The 24,634-nt window shown below is 45.9% G+C and overlaps 1 protein-coding gene across 2 annotated transcripts in view; it reads right to left on the reverse strand.

Annotated features, from left to right (window-relative positions):
* The window catches only part of ampd2b (adenosine monophosphate deaminase 2b), a 96,723-nt gene that overhangs the window by 52,367 nt on the left and 19,722 nt on the right, over positions 1-24,634 (reverse strand). Inside the window, exon 1 of one of the 2 annotated variants that reach the window (XM_065005156.1) lies at positions 7,883-8,289. The exons of the other annotated variant lie outside the window; for it this stretch is intronic. The gene's annotated coding sequence lies outside the window, so the exon portion shown is untranslated. Of the gene's footprint in view, positions 1-7,882; positions 8,290-24,634 lie in introns of those variants that run through there. 2 annotated transcript variants of the gene reach the window in all.

Genomic DNA, 24,634 nt, shown 5'->3' on the forward strand with positions numbered 1-24,634 from the left:
TGTCTGGTGCAGACACACAAACGGAACACTTCTGTCTCTGTTCCGTTTGTTCCGATTTGTTGTTTTTGTTTGTTCTTGTGTTCAGTTTCATTAATTAAATTTACCGTGAACACGTACCACGCTGCACCTTGGTCCTCTTCACCTTTTTCCACCTACGAATATCGTTACAGAACTACCCACCAAAAAAGGACCAAGCAGCGTGGTAACCAGGAGCAGCGTGGAATGGACTCATGGACATGGGAGGACATTCTGGACGGGAAGGGATCGCCTCCCACGGGAACAGATGGAGGCATCCAGGAGAACGGAGGCAGCAGGTAAAGGGAGCCAGCGCTTTGAGGGAACACGTCTGGCAAGGAAGCCCGACATTCCTAGCCGCGTCCTCAGTGCATACGCAGACCAGCTGGCTGGGACCTATTCAATCAATCCCTATCCCAGTCTGCTGGCCCCACATGCTTCAAGATGGCCACCATTGATCCTGTTCCCTTGAAAGCTAAGGTAACTGATCTAAATGACTATCATCTCGTAGCACTCACTTCTGTCATCATGAAGTGCTTTGAGAGACTAGTCAAGGATCATATCACCTCCAGCCTACCTGACACCCTAGACCCACTCCAATTTGCTTACTGCTCCAATAGGTCCACAGACAATGTATTCGCCATCACACTGCCCTATCCCATCTGGACAAGAGGAATATCTATGTAAGAATTCTGTTCATTGACTACAGCTCAGCATTCAACACCATAGTACCCTCCAAACTCATCATTAAGCTTGAGACCCTATGTCTCAACCCTGCCATGTGCAACTGGGTCCTGGACTTTCTGACGGGATGCCCCCAGGTGGTGAGGGTAAGAAACAACATCCGCACCCAGCTGATCCTCAATACTGAGGCCACACGAGGGTGCATTCTCAGCCCTCTCCTGTACTCCCTGTTCACCCATGACTGCGTGGCCATGCACGCCTCCAACTCAATCATCAAGTTTGCAGACAACACTACAGTGGTAGGCTTGATTACCAACAACGACGTTAACTTCTTGAGTGTAGGGGGCAGGATTTTTGTTTTTGGCAAAAAATCTTACCCATTTGAAACGGCCTATTTCTCAGGCCCAGAAACTAGAATATCTATACCATCTACTGCATCCTGTCTGTGCCTCACGGCCATCGCTCATCCATATATTTATATGTACATATTCTTATTCATTCCTTTACACTTGTGTGTATAAGGTGGTTGTGAAATTGTTAGATTACTTGTTAGATATTACTGCATGTTAAATATTGTTGCCAACAGACTGCATGGTCGGAACCAGAAGCACAAGCATTTCGCTACACTCGCATTAACATCTGCTAACCATGTGTATGTGACCAATACAATTTGATTTGATTTGATTTGATAATCACGTAGCCAGTTGTGAAGAGAAATTATCCTGTTAATTAAGCTCAATGTCGCGATTCAGAGAGGGCACTGGGGCAGATATGATGGGCCTTTTATTAGTGTATAGCAGAGAGTCAATCAGCTCTTTAAAATCCAGTTTCAACTGTTCAGAGCTGCCCTTCATAATGTCATTAAAACCCACATGGACTAGGATAGAATCAATGTCCATGTCATGACGTAGTACATTCAGGAGCAGCTTAGTAATGTCATTTACTCGAGCTTCGGGGGTAGGACATTGTTTTTGCACCAGGAACAGTCACATTCCTTACCATGGAGCTGCCCAGAATCACGGCTGGCGAGAAGGGCGAGGAAATCTGCCCACTCCCACGCTTCCCAGGATTCGGAGAACTCTTTATGGACGGGCGAGGGGCAGGATAACCATTACTGTGGTGTGATGCTGAACTTCTGCCAATCAAAATCTAGTACTGAATGAAGCAGTGTTATGTCCTGAGGATAATCCTCAGGGGTCATCAGGGGTCATCATGGGTAATCAGGGGTCACCAGGGGTCACCATAGATTCTGCTTGTATGGAACTCCAGGTGTACGTTATAAATGGCACACTATACCCTTTATAGTGCACTAACCTTTGAGGGTTCTGGTGTGTGGTGCCCTTTACAGTGCGCTACATTTGAGGGCTCAGGTCTGCACTATAAAAGGAATAGGGATGTACACCTTCCATACAAGCAGAATCTATGATGACCCCTGGTGACCCCTGATGTTCGGGAGCTACCAGGGCTATCAGTTACTATCTGTTGACCTAGATCTGACCTGGAAACACAACGTGCCCCAGCTAAATGAAATAGGATGTACACCTGGAGTTCCATACAAGCAGAATCTATGACGACCCCTGATGTTCGGGAGCTACCAGGGCTATCAGTTACTATCTGTTGACCTAGATCTGACCTGGAAACACAACGTGCCCCAGCTAAATGAAATAGGATGTACACCTGGAGTTCCATACAAGCAGAATCTATGACGACCCCTGATGTTCGGGAGCTACGAGGGCTATCAGTTACTATCTGTTGACCTAGATCTGACCTGGAAACACAACGTGCCCCAGCTAAATGAAATAGGATGTACACCTGGAGTTCCATACAAGCAGAATCTATGACGACCCCTGATGTTCGGGAGCTACCAGGGCTATCAGTTACTATCTGTTGACCTAGATCTGACCTGGAAACACAACGTGCCCCAGCTAAATGAAATAGGATGTACACCTGGAGTTCCATACAAGCAGAATCTATGACGACCCCTGATGTTCGGGAGCTACGAGGGCTATCAGTTACTATCTGTTGACCTAGATCTGACCTGGAAACACAACGTGCCCCAGCTAAATGAAATAGGATGTACACCTGGAGTTCCATACAAGCAGAATCTATGACGACCCCTGATGTTCGGGAGCTACCAGGGCTATCAGTTACTATCTGTTGACCTAGATCTGACCTGGAAACACAACGTGCCCCAGCTAAATGAAATAGGATGTACACCTGGAGTTCCATACAAGCAGAATCTATGACGACCCCTGATGTTCGGGAGCTACGAGGGCTATCAGTTACTATCTGTTGACCTAGATCTGACCTGGAAACACAACGTGCCCCAGCTAAATGAAATAGGATGTACACCTGGAGTTCCATACAAGCAGAATCTATGACGACCCCTGATGTTCGGGAGCTACGAGGGCTATCAGTTACTATCTGTTGACCTAGATCTGACCTGGAAACACAACGTGCCCCAGCTAAATGAAATAGGATGTACACCTGGAGTTCCATACAAGCAGAATCTATGACGACCCCTGATGTTCGGGAGCTACCAGGGCTATCAGTTACTATCTGTTGACCTAGATCTGACCTGGAAACACAACGTGCCCCAGCTAAATGAAATAGGATGTACACCTGGAGTTCCATACAAGCAGAATCTATGACGACCCCTGATGTTCGGGAGCTACGAGGGCTATCAGTTACAATCTGTTGACCTAGATCTGACCTGGAAACACAACGTGCCCCAGCTAAATGAAATAGGATAATGTTATCACCTTGATATTTGACTTCCACTCCATTAATATTTCAGCAGCTAAACAGAACTGAACTGAGGGTTGGTAAACAGGCTGATTAGTTGGCCATTTGAACTGAACTGAGGGTTGGTAAACAGGCTGATTAGTTGGCCATTTGAACTGAACTGAGGGTTGGTAAACAGGCTGATTAGTTGGCCATTTGAACTGAACTGAGGGTTGGTAAACAGGTTGATTAGTTGGCCATTTGAACTGAACTGCGTATACAGTACACTCCCTTTTCAATCTCCATCCGCTGGTGTTGTTGTTGCCAACAGACGTCAGGGATGAAGGGTTAAGGTCAATATCAAATCACATTTTATTGGTCACACACACAAATGTTATTGCGGGTGTAGCGAAATACTTCCTAGCTCCAACAGTGCAGTAGTATCTAACAACTCACAACAATACACACAAATCTAAGTAAAGAATGGAATTAAGAAATATATAAATATTAGGACGAGCAATGTCAGAGTGTGATGGCCTTGAGATAGAAGCTGTTTTTCAGTCCCAGCTTTGATGCGCCTGTACTGACCTCGCCTTCTGGATGATAGCGGGGTGAATAGGCAGTGGCTCGGTGGTTGATGTCCTTGATGATCTTTCTGGCCTTCCTGTGACATTGGGTGCTGTAGGAGTCCTGGAGGGCAGGCAGTGTACCCTGGTGATGCATTGGGCAGACCGAACCACCCTCTGGAGAGCCTTGCGGTTGCGAAGGGTGCAGTGGTCGTACCAGGCGGTGATACAGCCCGACAGGACTCTCAATTGTGCATCTGTAAAAACTTCTGAGGGTCTTAGGGGCCATGACAAATTTCCTCAGCATCCTGAGATGGAAGAGTTGTGTAGGTGGACCATTTCAGTTTGTCAGTGATGTGTACGCTGAGGAACTTGAAGCTTTCCACCTTCTCCACTGCGGTCCCATCGATTTAGGTCCTTTACCTTTGCTTTCTTGGGAACAGGAACAATGGTGGTGGCCATCGTGAAGCATGTGGGGACAGCAGACTGGGATAGCGAGAGATTGAATATGTCCGTAAACACTCCATGCCAGCTGGTCTGCACATGCGGTTAGGGATGCCGTTTGGGCTGGCAGCCTTGCAAGGGTTAACACGCATAAATGTCATACTCACGTTAGCCAAGGAGAAGGAGAGCCCACTGTCCTTGGGAGCGGGCCACGTCAGGTGCACTGTCTTGTTCTCAAAGTGGGCGAAGAAGGTGTTTAGTTTGTCCTTAAGGACGGGAATACCTACGCTGTTTGTACTCAACCATATTCCCAGTCACCTTGCCATGGTTAAATGTATTGTTTTGCTCTTTCAGTTTTGCGTGAATGCTGCCATCTATACACTATCTATACATCTATAAACGGTTTCTGGTTTGGGTAGGTTTTAATAGTCACCGTGGGAACAAAATCCCTTATACACTTGCTAATGTGTCAGTGTAAACTCAGTCACTCAGTCACTGTGTCAGTGTAAACGTCAATGTTATTCTCAGACGCTACCCGGAACATATCCCAGTCCGAGTAATTAAAACAATCTTGAAGCACGGATTCCAATTGGTCGTTGAATAGACCTTCCTGTTTGGGTACTTCCTGTTTGAGTTTCTGTCACTAGGAAGGGAGGAGGAGTTTTATGTTGTGATCTGATTTGCCGAGGGAGGGCGGGGGAGGGCCTTGTATGCAACTCGAAATGGGGAGTAGCAGTGGTCTAGTGTTTTTCCTACGCGAGTACTACAGTCAATGTGTTGGTAGAACTTTGGTAGCATTTGCCTCAAATTTGTTTTTGTTAAAATCCCCAGCTACAATAATTGCGGCCTCGGGATATGTGGTTTCCAGTTTGCATAAAGTCCACTGTAGCTCCTTGAGGGCCGTCGTGGCATGGGCTTCAGGGGGAATAGACACAGCTGTGACTGTAACCGAAGGGAAGTTATACGGTCAGTATTTGATTGTGAGGTATTCTAGAAAAGGACTTGAGTTTCTGTATGTTATCACAATAACATCATGAGTAGTTGATCATGAAACATATATCCCCGTCTTTCTTCATCCCGGAGAGTTCTTTATTCCTGTCTGCGCGATGAACTGAGAACCCAGCTGGCTGTATGGACAGGGACAGTATATCCCGAGAGAGCCATGATTCCATGAAACATAGTATAATACAGTCCCTGATGTCTCGCTGGAAGGAGAAGGAGCAGCCTCTGGGATAAGTTAAATAGTTCTGGGGGCTACGAACGAAGGATCCATTTCAGGAAAGTCGTATTCCTGGTCGTAATGCTGGTGAGTTACCACCGCTCTGATATCCAAAAGTTATTTCCGGCTGTGTGTAATAACACAAAATATGTTCTGGGCTAATAATGTAAGAAATAACACACAAGAAAAATAAATACTGCAAAGTTGCTTAGGAGCTAGAAGCAGAGCTGCCATGTCTGTCGGTGCCACATTGCCATCAAGTGGACACCATCTGATACTGACTGAGAAGAGGAGAAACAAAGGTCAAAGGTTACAACTTCCTGTGTTATTAACCTCCTACATTGCACTGTAGTTTTAGATGTCCCCCTACAAACCTCAGATTGTTGTCAAATATGTCAGGCTCACACATTGATTATAGTCTGCAGAGCTAATGCCAGAGAAGCTACCTGATGTCTTCAGTTCTCATAGTCTGCAGAGTTAATGCCAGAGAAGCTACCTGATGTCTTCAGTTCTCATAGTCTACAGAGCTAATGCCAGGGAAGCTACCTGATGTCTTCAGTTCTTATTGTCTGCAGAGTTAATGCCAGAGAAGCTACCCGATGTCATCAGTTCTCATAGTCTGCAGAGCTAATGCCAGGGAAGCTACCTGATGTCTTCAGTTCTTATAGTCTACAGAGCTAATGCCAGAGAAGCTACCCGATGTCATCAGTTCTCATAGTCTGCAGAGCTAATGCCAGGGAAGCTACCTGATGTCTTCAGTTCTTATAGTCTGCAGAGTTAATGCCAGAGAAGCTACCCGATGTCATCAGTTCTCATAGTCTACAGAGCTAATGCCAGGGAAGCTACCCGATGTCATCAGTTCTCATAGTCTACAGAGCTAATGTCAGTTCTCATAGTCTGCAGAGCTAATGCCAGGGAAGCTACCTGATGTCTTCAGTTCTTATAGTCTGCAGAGCTAATGCCAGAGAAGCTACCCGATGTCATCAGTTCTCATAGTCTACAGAGCTAATGCCAGGGAAGCTACCTGATGTCTTCAGTTCTTATAGTCCACAGAGCTAATGTCAGTTCTCATAGTCTTTCAGAGCTAATGTCAAAGAAGCTACCCGATGTCATCAGTTCTTATAGTCTGCAGAGCTAATGCCACGGAAGCTACCTGATGTCATCAGTTCTCATAGTCCACAGAGCTAATGTCAGTTCTCATAGTCTTTCAGAGCTAATGCCAGAGAAGCTACCCGATGTCTTCAGTTCTCATAGTCTACAGAGTTAATGTCAGGGAAGCTACCTGATGTCATCAGTTCTTATAGTCTGCAGAGCTAATGCCAGAGAAGCTACCTGATGTCATCAGTTCTTATAGTCTACAGAGTTAATGTCAGGGAAGCTACCTGATGTCATCAGTTCTTATAGTCTGCAGAGCTAATGCCAGAGAAGCTACCTGATGTCATCAGTTCTTATAGTCTACAGAGTTAATGTCAGGGAAGCTACCTGATGTCATCAGTTCTTATAGTCTCCAGAGCTAATGCCAGAGAAGCTACCTGGTGTCATCAGTTCTTATAGTCTACAGAGTTAATGTCAGGGAAGCTACCTGATGTCTTCAGTTCTCATAGTCTACAGAGCTAATGCCAGAGAAGCTACCTGATGTCTTCAGTTCTCAGGAAAGTTACTCCTCTGCGTTAGTTACTTCCACATGCTGTACACATGGTGCAGCTGAGAGTTTTTCTTCCACAATACATAAGCATAATACTGTGACCAACCTGCAGGCAACACAACAGAAACCTACAGCATGCACATCTTCAGCCCACACCTTCAGCCCACACCTTCAGCCCACACCTTCAGCCCCTATCTTCAGCCCAGAACTTCAGCCCACCTCTTCAGCCCACACCTTCAGCCCTTACCTTCAGCCTACACCTTCAGCCCTTATCTTCAGCCCACACCTTCAGCCCTTACCTTCAGCCCACACCTTCAGCCCTTACCTTCAGCCCTTACCTTCAGCCTACACCTTCAGCCCTAATCTTCAGCCCACACCTTCAGCCCTTACCTTCAGCCCACACCTTCAGCCCTTACCTTCAGCCCTTATCTTCAGCCCACACCTTCAGCCCTTACCTTCAGCCCACACCTTCAGCCCTTACCTTCAGCCCTTACCTTCAGCCCTTACCTTCAGCCTACCCCGTCAGCCCTTATCTTCAGCCCACACCTTCAGCCCTTACCTTCAGCCCACACCTTCAGCCCTTACCTTCAGCTCTTATCTTCAGCCCACACCTTCAGCCCAGAACTTCAGCCCACACCTTCAGCCCTTATTTTTAGCCCACATCTTCAGCCCACATCTTCAGCCCACACCTTCAGCCCAGAACTTCAGCCCACACCTTCAGCCCACACCTTCACCGCACATCTTCAGCCCACATCTTCACTGCACATCTTCACACACAGAGGCTGTCACCTCCACACACACAGAGGCTGTCACCTCCACACCTCCAGCATCCAACACTGACTGTATACATCTTACATCATCACACACAGTGCAGTAAAATGCTCTCCTTTTATCTCTCTCTTTCTCTCTCTCTCTCTGTCTGTCTCTCTCTCTCTCTCTCTCTCCCTGTCTCTCTCTCTCTCTGTCTCTCTGTCTCTCTGTCTCTCTCTCTCTCTCTCTCTCTCTCTCTCTCTCAGCTACTTGTCAGCGTTTTATGATCCCCTGTCCCTGTACTCCGATACACCTCCATACACACACATGTCTATTATCCTCTTTAATCTGTCATGTCATACATACACAGAGCTGGTCTTGTAGATCCATTCAGTCTCTGTCCCAGTGTGTCTGCCCCCCTGCTCCTGGTTGGCTGTTCTAGTGTGTGTGTCTGCCCCCCTGCTCCTGGTTGGCTGTTCTAGTGTGTGTGTCTACCCCCCTGCTCCTGGTTGGCTGTTCTAGTGTGTGTGTCTGCCCCCCTGCTCCTGGTTGGCTGTTCTAGTGTGTGTGTCTGCCCCCCTGCTCCTGGTTGGCTGTTCTAGTGTGTGTGTCTACCCCCCTGCTCCTGGTTGGCTGTTCTAGTGTGTGTGTCTGCCCCCCTGCTCCTGGTTGGCTGTTCTAGTGTGTGTGTCTGCCCCCCTGCTCCTGGTTGGCTGTTCTAGTGTGTGTGTCTGCCCCCCTGCTCCTGGTTGGCTGTTCTAGTGTGTGTGTCTGCCCCCCTGCTCCTGGTTGGCTGTTCTAGTGTGTGTGTCTGCCCCCCTGCTCCTGGATTGGCTGTTCTAGTGTGTGTGTCTGCCCCCCTGCTCCTGGTTGGCTGTTCTAGTGTGTGTGTCTGCCCCCCTGCTCCTGGTTGGCTGTTTTAGTGTGTGTGTCTGCCCCCCTGCTCCTGGTTGGCTGTTCTAGTGTGTGTGTCTGCCCCCCTGCTCCTGGTTGGCTGTTCTAGTGTGTGTGTCTGCCCCCCGCCTGCTCCTAGTTGGCTGTTCTAGTGTGTGTGTCTGCCCCGCGCCTGCTCCTGCTCCTGGTTGGCTGTTCTAGTGTGTGTGTCTGCCCCCCGCCTGCTCCTGGTTGGCTGTTTTAGTGTGTGTGTCTGCCCCCCTGCTCCTGGTTGGCTGTTCTAGTGTGTGTGTCTGCCCCCCTCCCACTCCTGGTTGGCTGTTCTAGTGTGTGTGTGTCTGCCCCCCGCCTGGTCCTGGTTGGCTGCTCTAGTGCCCGTGTCTGTCCCCCTCTGCTCCTGGTTGGCTGTTCTAGTGTGTGTGTCTGCCCCTCCCACTCCTGTTTGGCTGTTCTAGTGTGTGTGTCTGCCCCTCCCTGCTCCTGTTGGCTGTTTTAGTGTGTGTGTCTGCCCCCCGCCTGCTCCTGGTTGGCTGTTTTAGTGTGTGTGTCTGCCCCCTGCTCCTGGTTGGCTGTTCTAGTGTGTGTGTGTCTGCCCCCCGCCTGCTCCAGGTTGGCTGTTCTAGTGTGTGTGTCTGCCCCCCGCCTGCTCCTAGTTGGCTGTTCTAGTGTGTGTGTCTGCCCCGCGCCTGCTCCTGGTTGGCTGTTCTAGTGTGTGTGTCTGCCCCCCGCCTGCTCCTGGTTGGCTGTTTTAGTGTGTGTGTCTGCCCCCCTGCTCCTGGTTGGCTGTTCTAGTGTGTGTGTCTGCCCCCCTCCCACTCCTGGTTGGCTGTTCTAGTGTGTGTGTGTCTGCCCCCCGCCTGGTCCTGGTTGGCTGCTCTAGTGCCTGTGTCTGCCCCTCCCACTCCTGGTTGGCTGCTCTAGTGCCTGTGTCTGCCCCTCCCACTCCTGGTTGGCTGTTCTAGTGCCTGTGTCTGCCCCCCCTCCTGGTTGTGGTGCAGAGGGGCAGAGGGGCAGGGGGGTGAGAAGATGAGCCTGGTCTGTTTCTCTCTCATCATCCCTGTCTATGTTTGTTTTGCTCTGGTTTTGGTCTGTATGTGTCTCTGTGTGTCTCTGTGTGTCTCTGTGTGTCTCTATGTGTCTCTATGTGTCTCTGTGTGTCTCTATGTGTCTCTATGTGTCTCTATGTGTCTCTACGTGTCTCTGTGTGTCTCTGTGTGTCTCTATGTGTCTCTGTGTGTCTCTGTGTGTCTCTATGTGTCTCTATGTGTCTCTGTGTGTCTCTATGTGTCTCTATGTGTCTCTGTGTGTCTCTATGTGTCTCTATGTGTCTCTGTGTGTCTCTGTGTGTCTCTATGTGTCTCTGTGTGTCTCTATGTGTCTCTGTGTGTCTCTGTGTGTCTCTATGTGTCTCTGAGTGTCTCTCTGTGTCTCTGAGTGTCTCTATGTGTCTCTATGTGTCTCTATGTGTTTCTGAGTGTCTCTATGTGTCTCTGAGTGTCTCTATGTGTCTCTATGTGTTTCTGAGTGTCTCTATGTGTCTCTGTGTGTCTCTATGTGTCTCTATGTGTCTCTGAGTGTCTTTATGTGTCTCTGTATGTGTCTGAGTGTCTCTATGTGTCTCTATGTGTCTCTGAGTGTCTCTATGTGTCTCTGAGTGTCTCTATGTGTCTCTGAGTGTCTCTATGTGTCTCTATGTGTCTCTGAGTGTCTCTATGTGTCTCTATGTGTTTCTGAGTGTCTCTATGTGTCTCTATGTGTCTCTGAGTGTCTCTCTGTGTTTCTGAGTGTCTCTGAGTGTCTCTCTGTGTCTCTGAGTGTCTCTATGTGTCTCTGAGTGTCTCTGTGGGTCTCTATGTGTCTCTATGTGTCTCTATGTGTCTCTGAGTGTCTCTCTGTGTCTCTGAGTGTCTCTATGTGTCTCTGAGTGTCTCTGTGGGTCTCTATGTGTCTCTATGTGTCTCTATGTGTCTCTGTGTCTCTGTGTGTATCTTTGTCTCTGTCTCTATGTGTCTCTATGTGTTTCTGAGTGTCTCTATGTGTCTCTATGTGTCTCTGAGTGTCTCTATGTTTCTATGTTTCTCTATGTGTCTCTATGTGTCTCTATGTGTCTCTGTGGGTCTCTGTGGGTCTCTGAGTATCTCTATGTGTCTCTATGTGTCTCTATGTGTCTCTGTGGGTCTCTGTGGGTCTCTGTGTGTCTCTGAGTGTCTCTATGTGTCTCTATGTGTTTCTGAGTGTCTCTATGTGTCTCTATGTGTTTCTGAGTGTCTCTATGTGTCTCTGAGTGTCTCTATGTGTTTCTGAGTGTCTCTATGTGTCTCTATGTGTTTCTGAGTGTCTCTATGTGTCTCTGAGTGTCTCTATGTGTCTCTATGTGTCTCTGAGTGTCTCTATGTGTCTCTATGTGTCTCTGTGTGTTTCTGAATGTCTCTATGTGTCTCTATGTGTTTCTGAGTGTCTCTATGTGTCTCTGAGTGTCTCTATGTGTCTCTGTATGTGTCTCTGAGTGTCTCTATGTGTCTCTGAGTGTCTCTATGTGTCTCTGAGTGTCTCTATGTGTCTCTATGTGTCTCTGAGTGTCTCTATGTGTCTCTGAGTGTCTCTATGTGTCTCTATGTGTCTCTGTGTGTCTCTGTGTGTCACTATGTGTCTCTGTGTGTCTCTGTGTGTCTCTGTGTGTCTCTGAGTGTCTCTATGTGTCTCTATGTGTCTCTGTGTGTCTATATGTGTCTCTCTGTGTTTCTATGTGTCTATGAGTGTCTCTATGTGTCTCTATGTGTCTCTATGTGTCTCTGTGTGTATCTTTGTCTCTGTCTCTATGTGTCTCTATGTGTTTCTGAGTGTATCTATGTGTCTCTATGTGTCTCTGAGTGTCTCTATGTGTCTATGTGTCTCTGAGTGTCTCTATGTTTCTCTATGTGTCTCTATGTGTCTCTATGTGTCTCTGTGGGTCTCTGTTCTCTCTCTGTGGGTCTCTGAGTGTCTCTATGTGTCTCTATGTGTTTCTGAGTGTCTCTATGTGTCTCTATGTGTTTCTGAGTGTCTCTATGTGTCTCTGAGTGTCTCTATGTGTCTCTATATGTTTCTGAGTGTCTCTATGTGTCTCTATGTGTCTCTGAGTGTCTCTATGTGTCTCTGAGTGTCTTTATGTGTCTCTGTATGTGTCTGAGTGTCTCTATGTGTCTCTATGTGTTTCTGAGTGTATCTATGTGTCTCTATGTGTCTCTGAGTGTCTCTATGTGTCTCTGAGTGTCTTTATGTGTCTCTGTATGTGTCTGAGTGTCTCTATGTGTCTCTGAGTGTCTCTATGTGTCTCTGAGTGTCTCTATGTGTCTCTGAGTGTCTCTATGTGTCTCTATGTGTCTCTGAGTGTCTCTATGTGTCTCTATGTGTCTCTGAGTGTCTCTATGTGTCTCTATGTGTTTCTGAGTGTCTCTATGTGTCTCTATGTGTCTCTGAGTGTCTCTCTGTGTCTCTGAGTGTCTCTATGTGTCTCTGAGTGTCTCTGTGGGTCTCTATGTGTCTCTATGTGTCTCTATGTGTCTCTGAGTGTCTCTCTGTGTCTCTGAGTGTCTCTATGTGTCTCTGAGTGTCTCTGTGGGTCTCTATGTGTCACTATGTGTCTCTATGTGTCTCTATGTGTCTCTGTGTGTATCTTTGTCTCTGTCTCTATGTGTCTCTATGTGTTTCTGAGTGTCTCTATGTGTCTCTATGTGTCTCTGAGTGTCTCTATGTGTCTCTGTGTCTCTGAGTGTCTCTATGTTTCTCTATGTGTCTCTATGTGTCTCTGTGGGTCTCTGTGGGTCTCTGAGTATCTCTATGTGTCTCTATGTGTCTCTGTGGGTCTCTGTGGGTCTCTGTGTGTCTCTGAGTGTCTCTATGTGTCTCTATGTGTTTCTGAGTGTCTCTATGTGTCTCTATGTGTTTCTGAGTGTCTCTATGTGTCTCTGAGTGTCTCTATGTGTTTCTGAGTGTCTCTATGTGTCTCTATGTGTTTCTGAGTGTCTCTATGTGTCTCTGAGTGTCTCTATGTGTCTCTATGTGTCTCTGAGTGTCTCTATGTGTCTCTATGTGTCTCTGTGTGTTTCTGAATGTCTCTATGTGTCTCTATGTGTTTCTGAGTGTCTCTATGTGTCTCTGAGTGTCTCTATGTGTCTCTGTATGTGTCTCTGTGTCTCTGAGTGTCTCTATGTGTCTCTGAGTGTCTCTATGTGTCTCTATGTGTCTCTGAGTGTCTCTATGTGTCTCTGTGTGTCTCTGTGTGTCACTATGTGTCTCTGTGTGTCTCTGTGTGTCTCTGTGTGTCTCTGAGTGTCTCTATGTGTCTCTATGTGTCTCTGTGTGTCTCTATGTGTCTCTGTATGTGTCTCTGTGTGTCTCTGTGTGTCTATATGTGTCTCTCTGTGTTTCTATGTGTCTATGAGTGTCTCTATGTGTCTCTATGTGTCTCTGTGTGTATCTTTGTCTCTGTCTCTATGTGTCTCTATGTGTTTCTGAGTGTCTCTATGTGTCTCTATGTGTCTCTGAGTGTCTCTATGTGTCTATGTGTCTCTGAGTGTCTCTATGTTTCTCTATGTGTCTCTATGTGTCTCTATGTGTCTCTGTGGGTCTCTGTGGGTCTCTGTGGGTCTCTGTGGGTCTCTGAGTGTCTCTATGTGTCTCTATGTGTTTCTGAGTGTCTCTATGTGTCTCTATGTGTTTCTGAGTGTCTCTATGTGTCTCTGAGTGTCTCTATGTGTCTCTATGTGTTTCTGAGTGTCTCTATGTGTCTCTGTGTGTCTCTGAGTGTCTCTATGTGTCTCTATGTGTCTCTGAGTGTCTCTATGTGTCTCTGTATGTGTCTGAGTGTCTCTATGTGTCTCTGTATGTGTCTGAGTGTCTCTATGTGTCTCTATGTGTCTCTATGTGTCTCTGAGTGTCTCTATGTGTCTCTGAGTGTCTCTATGTGTCTATGAGTGTCTCTATGTGTCTCTATGTGTCTCTGTGTGTCTCTATGTGTCTCTGTATGTGTCTCTGTGTGTCTATATGTGTCTCTCTGTGTTTCTATGTGTCTATGAGTGTCTCTATGTGTCTCTATGTGTCTCTATGTGTCTCTGTGTGTATCTTTGTCTCTGTCTCTATGTGTCTCTATGTGTTTCTGAGTGTCTCTATGTGTCTCTGAGTGTCTCTATGTGTCTCTCTGAGTGTCTCTATGTTTCTCTATGTGTCTCTATGTGTCTCTATGTGTCTCTGTGGGTCTCTGTGGGTCTCTGTGGGTCTCTGAGTGTCTCTATGTGTCTCTATGTGTCTCTGAGTGTCTCTATGTGTCTCTATGTGTCTCTGAGTGTCTCTATGTGTCTCTATGTGTTTCTGAGTGTCTCTATGTGTCTCTGAGTGTCTCTATGTGTCTCTATGTGTTTCTGAGTGTCTCTATGTGTCTCTGTGTGTCTCTGAGTGTCTCTATGTGTCTCTATGTGTCTCTGAGTGTCTCTATGTGTCTCTGTATGTGTCTGAGTGTCTCTATGTGTCTCTATGTGTCTCTGACTGTCTCTATGTGTCTTTGAGTGTCTCTATGTGTCTCTGAGTGTCTCTATGTGTCTCTATGTGTCTCTGAGTGTCTCTATGTGTCTCTATGTGTCTCTGAGTGTCTCTATGTGTCTCTATGTGTCTCTGAGTGTCTATCTGTGTTTCTGAGTGTCTCTGAGTGTCTCTCTGTGTCTCTGAGTGTCTCTATGTGTCTCTGAGTGTCTCTGTGGGTCTCTATGTGTCTCTATGTGTCTCTATGTGTCTCTGAGTGTCTCTCTGTGTCTCTGAGTGTCTCTATGTGTCTCTGAGTGTCTCTGTGGGTCTCTATGTGTCTCTATGTGTCTCTATGTGTCTCTATGTGTCTCTGAGTGTCTCTATGTGTCTCTATGTGTCTCTGTGTGTATCTTTGTCTCTGTCTCTATGTGTCTCTATGTGTTTCTGAGTGTCTCTATGTGTCTCTATGTGTCTCTGAGTGTCTCTATGTGTCTCTGTGTCTCTGAGTGTCTCTATGTTTCTCTATGTGTCTCTATGTGTCTCTATGTGTCTCTGTGGGTCTCTGTGGGTCTCTGAGTATCTCTATGTGTCTCTATGTGTCTCTATGTGTTTCTGAGTGTCTCTATGTGTCTCTATCTGTTTCTGAGTGTCTCTATGTGTCTCTGAGTGTCTCTATGTGTTTCTGAGTGTCTCTATGTGTCTCTATGTGTTTCTGAGTGTCTCTATGTGTCTCTGAGTGTCTCTATGTGTCTCTATGTGTCTCTGAGTGTCTCTATGTGTCTCTATGTGTCTCTATGTGTTTCTGAGTGTCTCTATGTGTCTCTATGTGTCTCTGAGTGTATCTATGTGTCTCTGTATGTGTCTCTGTGTCTCTGAGTGTCTCTATGTGTCTCTGAGTGTCTCTATGTGTCTCTATGTGTCTCTGAGTGTCTCTATGTGTCTCTGAGTGTCTCTATGTGTCTCTATGTGTCTCTATGTGTCTCTATGTGTCTCTATGTGTTTCTGAGTGTCTCTATGTGTCTCTATGTGTCTCTGAGTGTCTCTATGTGTTTCTGAGTGTCTCTGAGTGTCTCTCTGTGTCTCTGAGTGTCTCTATGTGTCTCTGAGTGTCTCTGTGGGTCTCTATGTGTCTCTGAGTGTCTCTCTGTGTCTCTGTGTGTCTCTATGTGTCTCTGTGTGTCTCTATGTGTCTCTGTGTGTCTCTATGTGTCTCTGAGTGTCTCTCTGTGTGTCTGAGTGTCTCTATGTGTCTCTATGTGTCTCTATGTGTCTCTATGTGTCTCTGAGTGTCTCTATGTGTCTCTGAGTGTCTCTATGTGTCTCTATGTGTCTCTATGTGTCTCTGAGTGTCTCTGAGTGTCTCTATGTGTCTCTATGTGTCTCTGAGTGTCTCTATGTGTCTCTATGTGTCTCTCTGTGTTTCTGAGTGTCTCTGAGTGTCTCTCTGTGTCTCTGAGTGTCTCTATGTGTCTCTGAGTGTCTCTGTGGGTCTCTATGTGTCTCTATGTGTCTCTATGTGTCTCTGAGTGTCTCTCTGTGTCTCTGAGTGTCTCTATGTGTCTCTGAGTGTCTCTGTGGGTCTCTATGTGTCTCTATGTGTCTCTATGTGTCTCTGAGTGTCTCTATGTGTCTCTATGTGTCTCTGTGTGTATCTTTGTCTCTGTCTCTATGTGTCTCTATGTGTTTCTGAGTGTCTCTATGTGTCTCTATGTGTCTCTGAGTGTCTCTATGTGTCTCTGTGTCTCTGAGTGTCTCTATGTTTCTCTATGTGTCTCTATGTGTCTCTATGTGTCTCTGTGGGTCTCTGTGGGTCTCTGAGTATCTCTATGTGTCTCTATGTGTCTCTATGTGTCTCTGGTCTCTGTGTGTCTCTGAGTGTCTCTATGTGTCTCTATGTGTTTCTGAGTGTCTCTATGTGTCTCTATGTGTTTCTGAGTGTCTCTATGTGTCTCTGAGTGTCTCTATGTGTTTCTGAGTGTCTCTATGTGTCTCTATGTGTTTCTGAGTGTCTCTATGTGTCTCTGAGTGTCTCTATGTGTCTCTATGTGTCTCTATGTGTCTCTGAGTGTATCTATGTGTCTCTGTATGTGTCTCTGTGTCTCTGAGTGTCTCTATGTGTCTCTGAGTGTCTCTATGTGTCTCTATGTGTCTCTGAGTGTCTCTATGTGTCTCTATGTGTCTCTATGTGTTTCTGAGTGTCTCTATGTGTCTCTATGTGTCTCTATGTGTCTCTGAGTGTATCTATGTGTCTCTGTATGTGTCTCTGTGTCTCTGAGTGTCTCTATGTGTCTCTGAGTGTCTCTATGTGTCTCTATGTGTTTCTGAGTGTCTCTATGTGTCTCTATGTGTCTCTGAGTGTCTCTATGTGTTTCTGAGTGTCTCTGAGTGTCTCTGAGTGTCTCTCTGTGTCTCTGAGTGTCTCTGTGGGTCTCTATGTGTCTCTATGTGTCTCTGAGTGTCTCTATGTGTCTCTGAGTGTCTCTATGTGTCTCTATGTGTCTCTATGTGTCTCTGAGTCTGGTTTGAACCAGATGATTGTGTAGTAAAAAAGAAGACGCCCCCCCCCGCCCCCCACCTCCTTCTCTCTCACATTAATCAAATTAAAGGGCCAGTGTGTGTATATATTTCCCCTCCTGTCATTGAAGGGGCTGTATTATCTCAGATCATGCATGGATGTGTTGTTGTGATGTGAAAACAATGTCTCTATGTCTAAAATGTGTCCCAATTTCCCAACCAAGTTGATAATGTTAGAAAGAGAGAAAAAAGTGGATAAGTAAAAAAGGGAATTTTTCTCATCTGCACTTTTGTCTCTGTGTCTCTGTGTCTCTGTGTGTCTGTGTCTCTGTGTGTCTCTGTGTCTCTGTGTGTCTGTGTGTCTGTGTGTCTGTGTGTCTGTGTGTCTGTGTCTCTGTGTGTCTGTGTGTCTGTGTCTCTGTGTGTCTGTGTGTCTGTGTGTCTGTGTCTCTGTGTGTCTGTGTGTCTGTGTGTCTGTGTCTCTGTGTGTCTGTGTCTCTGTGTCTCTGTGTCTCTGTGTGTCTGTGTGTCTGTGTGTCTGTGTCTCTGTGTGTCTGTGTGTCTGTGTGTCTGTGTCTCTGTGTCTCTGTGTCTCTGTGTGTCTGTGTGTCTGTGTGTCTGTGTCTCTGTGTGTCTGTGTCTCTGTGTGTCTGTGTCTCTGTGTGTCTGTGTGTCTGTGTGTCTGTGTCTCTGTGTGTCTGTGTCTCTGTGTCTCTGTGTCTCTGTGTGTCTGTGTGTCTGTGTCTCTGTGTGTCTGTTTCTCTGTGTCTCTGTGTGTCTGTGTGTCTGTGTGTCTGTGTCTCTGTGTGTCTGTGTCTGTGTCTCTGTGTCTCTGTGTGTCTGTGTGTCTGTGTGTCTGTGTGTCTGTGTGTCTGTGCGTCTGTGCCTCTGTGTGTCTGTGTGTCTGTGTGTCTGTGTCTCTGTGTGTCTGTGTCTCTGTGTGTCTGTGTCTCTGTGTCTCTGTGTGTCTGTGTGTCTGTGTGTCTGTGTGTCTGTGTCTCTGTGTGTATGTGTGTCTGTGTCTCTGTGTGTCTGTGTGTCTGTGTCTCTGTGTGTCTGTGTGTCTGTGTGTCTGTGTGTCTGTGTGTCTGTGTCTCTGTGTGTCTGTGTGTCTGTGTCTCTGTGTGTCTCTGTGTGTCTCTGTGTGTCTGTGTGGGTCTCTGTGTGTCTCTGTGTGTCTGTGTGTCTGTGTGTCTGTGTGTCTGTGTGTCTGTGTGGGTCTCTGTGTGTCTGTGTGTGTCTGTGTGTCTGTGTGTCTGTGTGTCTGTGTGTCTGTGTCTCTGTGTGTCTGTGTGGGTCTCTGTGTGTCTGTATGTGTCTCTGTGTGTCTGTGTCTCTGTGTGTCTGTGTGGGTCTCTGTATGTATGTGTGTCTGTATGTGTCTCTGTGTGTCTGTGTGTCTGTGTGTGTCTGTATGTGTCTGTGTGTCTGTGTGTATCTCTGTGTGTTTGTGTGTGTCTCTGTGTGTCTGTGTGTCTCTGTGTGTCTGTGTGTCTGTGTGTCTGTGTGGGTCTCTGTGTGTCTGTGTGTCTCTGTGTGTCTGTGTGTCTGTGTGTCTGTGTGTCTGTGTCTCTGTGTGTCTGTGTGTCTGTGTGTCTGTGTGTCTGTGTGTCTGTGTCTCTGTGTGTCTGTGTGGGTCTCTGTGTGTCTGTATGTGTCTCTGTGTGTCTGTGTGTCTGTGTCTCTGTGTGTCTGTATGTGTCTCTGTGTGTCTGTGTGTCTGTGTGTCTGTGTGTCTGTGTGTGTCTCTGTGTGTCTGTGTGTGTCTCTGTGTTTCTGTATGTGTCTCTATGTGTCTCTGTGTCTCTGTGTCTCTGTGTGTGTCTCTGTGTGTCTCCGTGTCTCCATGTGTCTCTGTGTGTCTCTTTGTGTCTCTTTGTGTCTATGTGTCTCCGTGTCTCCATGTGTCTCTGTGTGTCCCTATGTCACATGTCAAGACACAGAATAACACTGTTGTCTCTGTGTGTCTGTATGTGTCTGTATGTGTCTGTGTGTGTCTCCATGTGTCTCTGTGTGTCTGTATGTGTCTGTATGTGTCTCTGTGTCTCTGTGTCTCTGTGTCTCTGTATGTGTCTGTATGTGTCTGTATGTGTCTGTGTGTCTGTGTGTCTGTGTGTGTCTGTATGTGTCTCTATGTGTCTCTGTGTCTCTGTGTCTCTGTGTGTGTCTCTGTGTGTCTCTGTGTGTCTATGTGTCTCCGTGTCTCCATGTGTCTCTGTGTGTCCCTATGTCACATGTCAAGACACAGAATAACACTGTTGAGGCAAATACGTAAACGCAATGTTAACGTAGTCTTTTTAACATACCATTATCTGAAAGTGAAGAGAAAAGAAAACTTGCAAAAGGGTCACCCTTTTCAGGCATTCAGGTCAAATGTGGTGAATTGTGACATTGTGCTTGAAAAGAGAGGAGAAGAGGGGATACAGACGAGGAGATACAAACGAGGGGATACAGAAGAGGGGATACAGAAGAGGGGATACAGAAGAGAGGATACAGAAGAGGGGATACAGAAGAGGGGATACAGAAGAGGGGATACAGAAGAGGGGATACAGAAGAGAGGATACAGAAGAGGGGATACAGAAGAGAGGAGAAGAGGGGATACAGACGAGGGGATACAGAATAGGGGACACAGAAGAGGGGATACAGACGAGGGGATACAGAAGAGGGGATACAGAAGAGGGGATACAGAAGAGGAGATACAGAAGAGGGGATACAGAAGAGAGGAGAAGAGGGGATACAGACGAGGGGATACAGATGAGGGGATACAGAAGAGGGGATACAGAAGAGGGGATACAGAAGAGTGGATACAGAAGAGGAGATACAGAAGAGGGGATAGGGAAGAGAGGAGAAGAGGGGATACAGACGAGGGGATACAGAAGAGGGGATACAGAAGAGGGGATACAGAAGAGGGGATACAGAAGAGGGGATACAGAAGAGGAGATACAGAAGAGGAGATACAGAAGAGGGGATACAGATGAGGGGATACAGAAGAGGAGATACAGAAGAGGAGATACAGAAGAGGGGATACAGACGAGGGGATACAGAAGAGGAGATACAGAAGGGGAGATACAGAGGAGGGGATACAGAAGAGGGGATACAGAAGAGGAGATACAGAAGAGGGGATACAGAAGAGAGGAGAAGAGGGGATACAGACGAGGGGATACAGAATAGGGGATACAGAAGAGGAGATACAGAAGAGGGGATACAGAAGAGGGGATACAGAAGAGGGTATACAGAAGAGGGGATACAGAAGAGGGGATACAGAAGAGAGGAGAAGAGGGGATACAGAAGAGGGGATACAGAAGAGGGGATACAGAAGAGGGGATACAGAAGAGGGGATACAGACGAGCGGATACAGAAGAGGGGATACAGAAGAGGTGAGAAGAGGGGATACAGAAGAGGGGAGAAGAGGGGATACAGAATAGGGGATACAGAAGAGGGGAGAAGAGGGGATACAGAAGAGGAGATACAGAAGAGGGGATACAGAAGAGGGGATACAGAAGAGGGGATACAGAAGAGGGGATACAGAATAGGGGATACAGAAGAGGAGATACAGAAGAGGGGATACAGAAGAGGGGATACAGAAGAGGAGATACAGAAGAGGGGATACAGAAGAGGGGATACAGAAGAGGAGATACAGAAGAGGGGATACAGAAGAGGGGATACAGAAGAGGGGATACAGACGAGGGGATACAGAAGAGGGGATACAGAAGAGGGGATAAAGACGAGGAGATACAGACGAGGGGATACAGAAGAGGAGATACAGAAGAGGGGATACAGAAGAGGGGATACAGAAGAGGAGATACAGAAGAGGAGATACAGAAGAGGGGATACAGAAGAGGGGATACAGAAGAGGGGATACAGAAGAGGGGAGAAGAGGGGATACAGACGAGGGGATACAGAAGAGGGGATACAGAAGAGGGGATACAGCTGATCTGACTGAGGTCTGAAGGCTCTCCATGTGATTTGATTTCAAAACTTTCCCTCTCAACGTAGACGAGTGAAGAATGAATACGTTTTCGTTGTTATCAATCAGCCAATCAGGAGCTTTTGACAAGATCACGAGAGGACAATGGTTCCCTTAGACAATGGCCACTGTCATTGTTATCAGATGGACCTCTGAAGTTTAGTTAGCTATTTATCTCCTTGAACAGATGAAGCAACACGCGTCACATCATGCATGTATGTGTCAGGTACACATCGAAGAGAGGTCAGCGTGTGTAATAATCATGCCATTCCTTCAGACTGGACACGTTCCAGTTTCAAATAGCAGCCGTGTTGAGAAGAACGAAGCCAGGAAGCTCTCTCAAGCATCAGAGGTTAATCAGTTCTTTAACAAGCATCCCACAGCTGTGAGAGTAATTCTACCGTGCTATTAAATGGTCAAGAGTAGTGCACTATATATAGGGAATTACCACTATGTCTATGGTAAGAGTAGTGCACTATATATAGGGAATTACCACTATGTCTATGGTAAGACTAGTGCACTATATATAGGGAATTACCACTATGTCTATGGTAAGACTAGTGCACTATATATAGGGAATTACCCTGTGTCTATGGTAAGAGTAGTGCACTATATATAGGGAATTAGGGTGCAATTTGGAACTTACCCGGTGTCTATGGTAAGACTAGTGCACTATACCTAGTGAATTAGGGTGAAATTTGGGACGCACCCTGTGTCTCTTAAGGTTGCATTGCTGCTGCATCTGCTCCCCCCCCAAAAAAACCTCGAAGGCCAATTTTCATCTCGCTGAGTCGCGCTCTCTGTATCGTAACCACGTTAACTTAACACCTAGCGACCTCGTCGAGAGGTCCAGATCCCTTTGAGTAACAGCTTAATGTTTAATCAATAGACACAGGTAGCATTTTACTCACCACTGACAGGTATATAAGGCATATTATACGATGCAGTTATAATGCCTCTATACGATGTGTTCTAAGCTCCTATGCCAATATTATAATGCATTAGTAGCATCTTATAATGCCCCTCTAGACGGTTAAACAGCTCCTTTGTGATCTGACCCCTGACGCTGCTCGTGATGGGATCTGACTGCATTTGTGTCCGTCACACTCCACCTAGAGTCTACAACGTTGTATTACACAGACTACGCAAGCAGGTCCAATATACGGTGTACATAACATCACACAGACTACACAAGCAGGTCCAGTACAGGTCCAGTACATAACATCACACAGACTACGCAAGCAGGTCCAGTACAGGTCCAGTACATAACATCACACAGACTACGCAAGCAGGTCCAGTACAGGTCCAGTACATAACATCACACAGACTACAGTGTACATAACATCACACAGACTACAGTGTACATAACATCACACAGACTACGGTGTACATAACATAACATCACACAGACTACGGTGTACATAACATCACACAGACTACGGTGTACATAACATCACACAGACTACAGTGTACATAACATCACACAGACTACGGTGTACATAACATCACACAGACTACAGTGTACATAACATCACACAGACTACGGTGTACATAACATCACACAGACTACAGTGTACATAACATAACATCACACAGACTACGGTGTACATAACATCACACAGACTACGGTGTACATAACATAACATCACACAGACTACGGTGTACATAACATCACACAGACTACGGTGTACATAACATAACATCACACAGACTACGGTGTACATAACATAACATCACACAGACTACAGTGTACATAACATCACACAGACTACGGTGTACATAACATCACACACAGACTACAGTGTACATAACATCACACAGACTACAGTGTACATAACATCACACATACATAACATAACATCACACAGACTACAGTGTACATAACATCACACAGACTACAGTGTACATAACATCACACAGACTACAGTGTACATAACATCACACAGACTACAGTGTACATAACATCAGACTACACATAACATCACACAGACTACAGTGTACATAACATAACATCACAGACTACAGTGTACATAACATCACACAGACTACAGTGTATCACACAGACTACGGTGTACATCATCACACAGACTACAGTGTACATAACATCACACAGACTACAGTGTACATAACATAACACACAGACTACAGTGTACATAACATAACATCACACAGACTACAGTGTACATAACATCACACAGACTACAGTGTACATAACATCACACAGACTACAGTGTACATAACATCACACAGACTACGGTGTACATAACATAACATCACACAGACTACGGTGTACATAACATCACACAGACTACGGTGTACATAACATCACACAGACTACAGTGTACATAACATCACACAGACTACAGTGTACATAACATCACACAGACTACGGTGTACATAACATCACACAGACTACAGTGTACATAACATCACACAGACTACAGTGTACATAACATAACATCACACAGACTACACAGACTACATAACATCACATCACACAGACTACAGTGTACATAACATCACACAGACTACAGTGTACATAACATAACATCACACAGACTACAGTGTACATAACATCACACAGACTACAGTGTACATAACATCACACAGACTACGGTGTACATAACATCACACAGACTACAGTGTACATAACATCACACAGACTACGGTGTACATAACATAACATCACACAGACTATGGTGTACATAACATAACATCACACAGACTACAGTGTACATAACATCACACAGACTACAGTGTACATAACATCACACAGACTACGGTGTACATAACATAACATCACACAGACTACGGTGTACATAACATCACACAGACTACGGTGTACATAACATCACACAGACTACAGTGTACATAACATCACACAGACTACAGTGTACATAACATCACACAGACTACAGTGTACATAACATAACATCACACAGACTACAGTGTACATAACATCACACAGACTACAGTGTACATAACATCACACAGACTACAGTGTACATAACATCACACAGACTACAGTGTACATAACATCACACAGACTACAGTGTACATAACATAACACACTACAGTGTACATAACATCATACAGACTACAGTGTACATAACATAACATCACACAGACTACAGTGTACATAACATCACACAGACTACAGTGTACATAACATAACATCACACAGACTACAGTGTACATAACATAACATCACACAGACTACAGTGTACATAACATCACACAGACTACGGTGTACATAACATAACATCACACAGACTACGGTGTACATAACATCACACAGACTACAGTGTACATAACATAACATCACACAGACTACAGTGTACATAACATCACACAGACTACGGTGTACATAACATCACACAGACTACAGTGTACATAACATAACATCACACAGACTACAGTGTACATAACATCACACAGACTACAGTGTACATAACATCACACAGACTACAGTGTACATAACATAACATCACACAGACTACGGTGTACATAACATCACACAGACTACAGTGTACATAACATCACACAGACTACGGTGTACATAACATCACACAGACTACGGTGTACATAACATCACACAGACTACGGTGTACATAACATCACACAGACTACAGTGTACATAACATCACACAGACTACAGTGTACATAACATCACACAGACTACAGTGTACATAACATCACACAGACTACAGTGT

This window comes from Oncorhynchus nerka, linkage group LG20 (genome assembly GCF_034236695.1).
Source record: "Oncorhynchus nerka isolate Pitt River linkage group LG20, Oner_Uvic_2.0, whole genome shotgun sequence".
NCBI lineage: Eukaryota > Metazoa > Chordata > Actinopteri > Salmoniformes > Salmonidae > Oncorhynchus > Oncorhynchus nerka.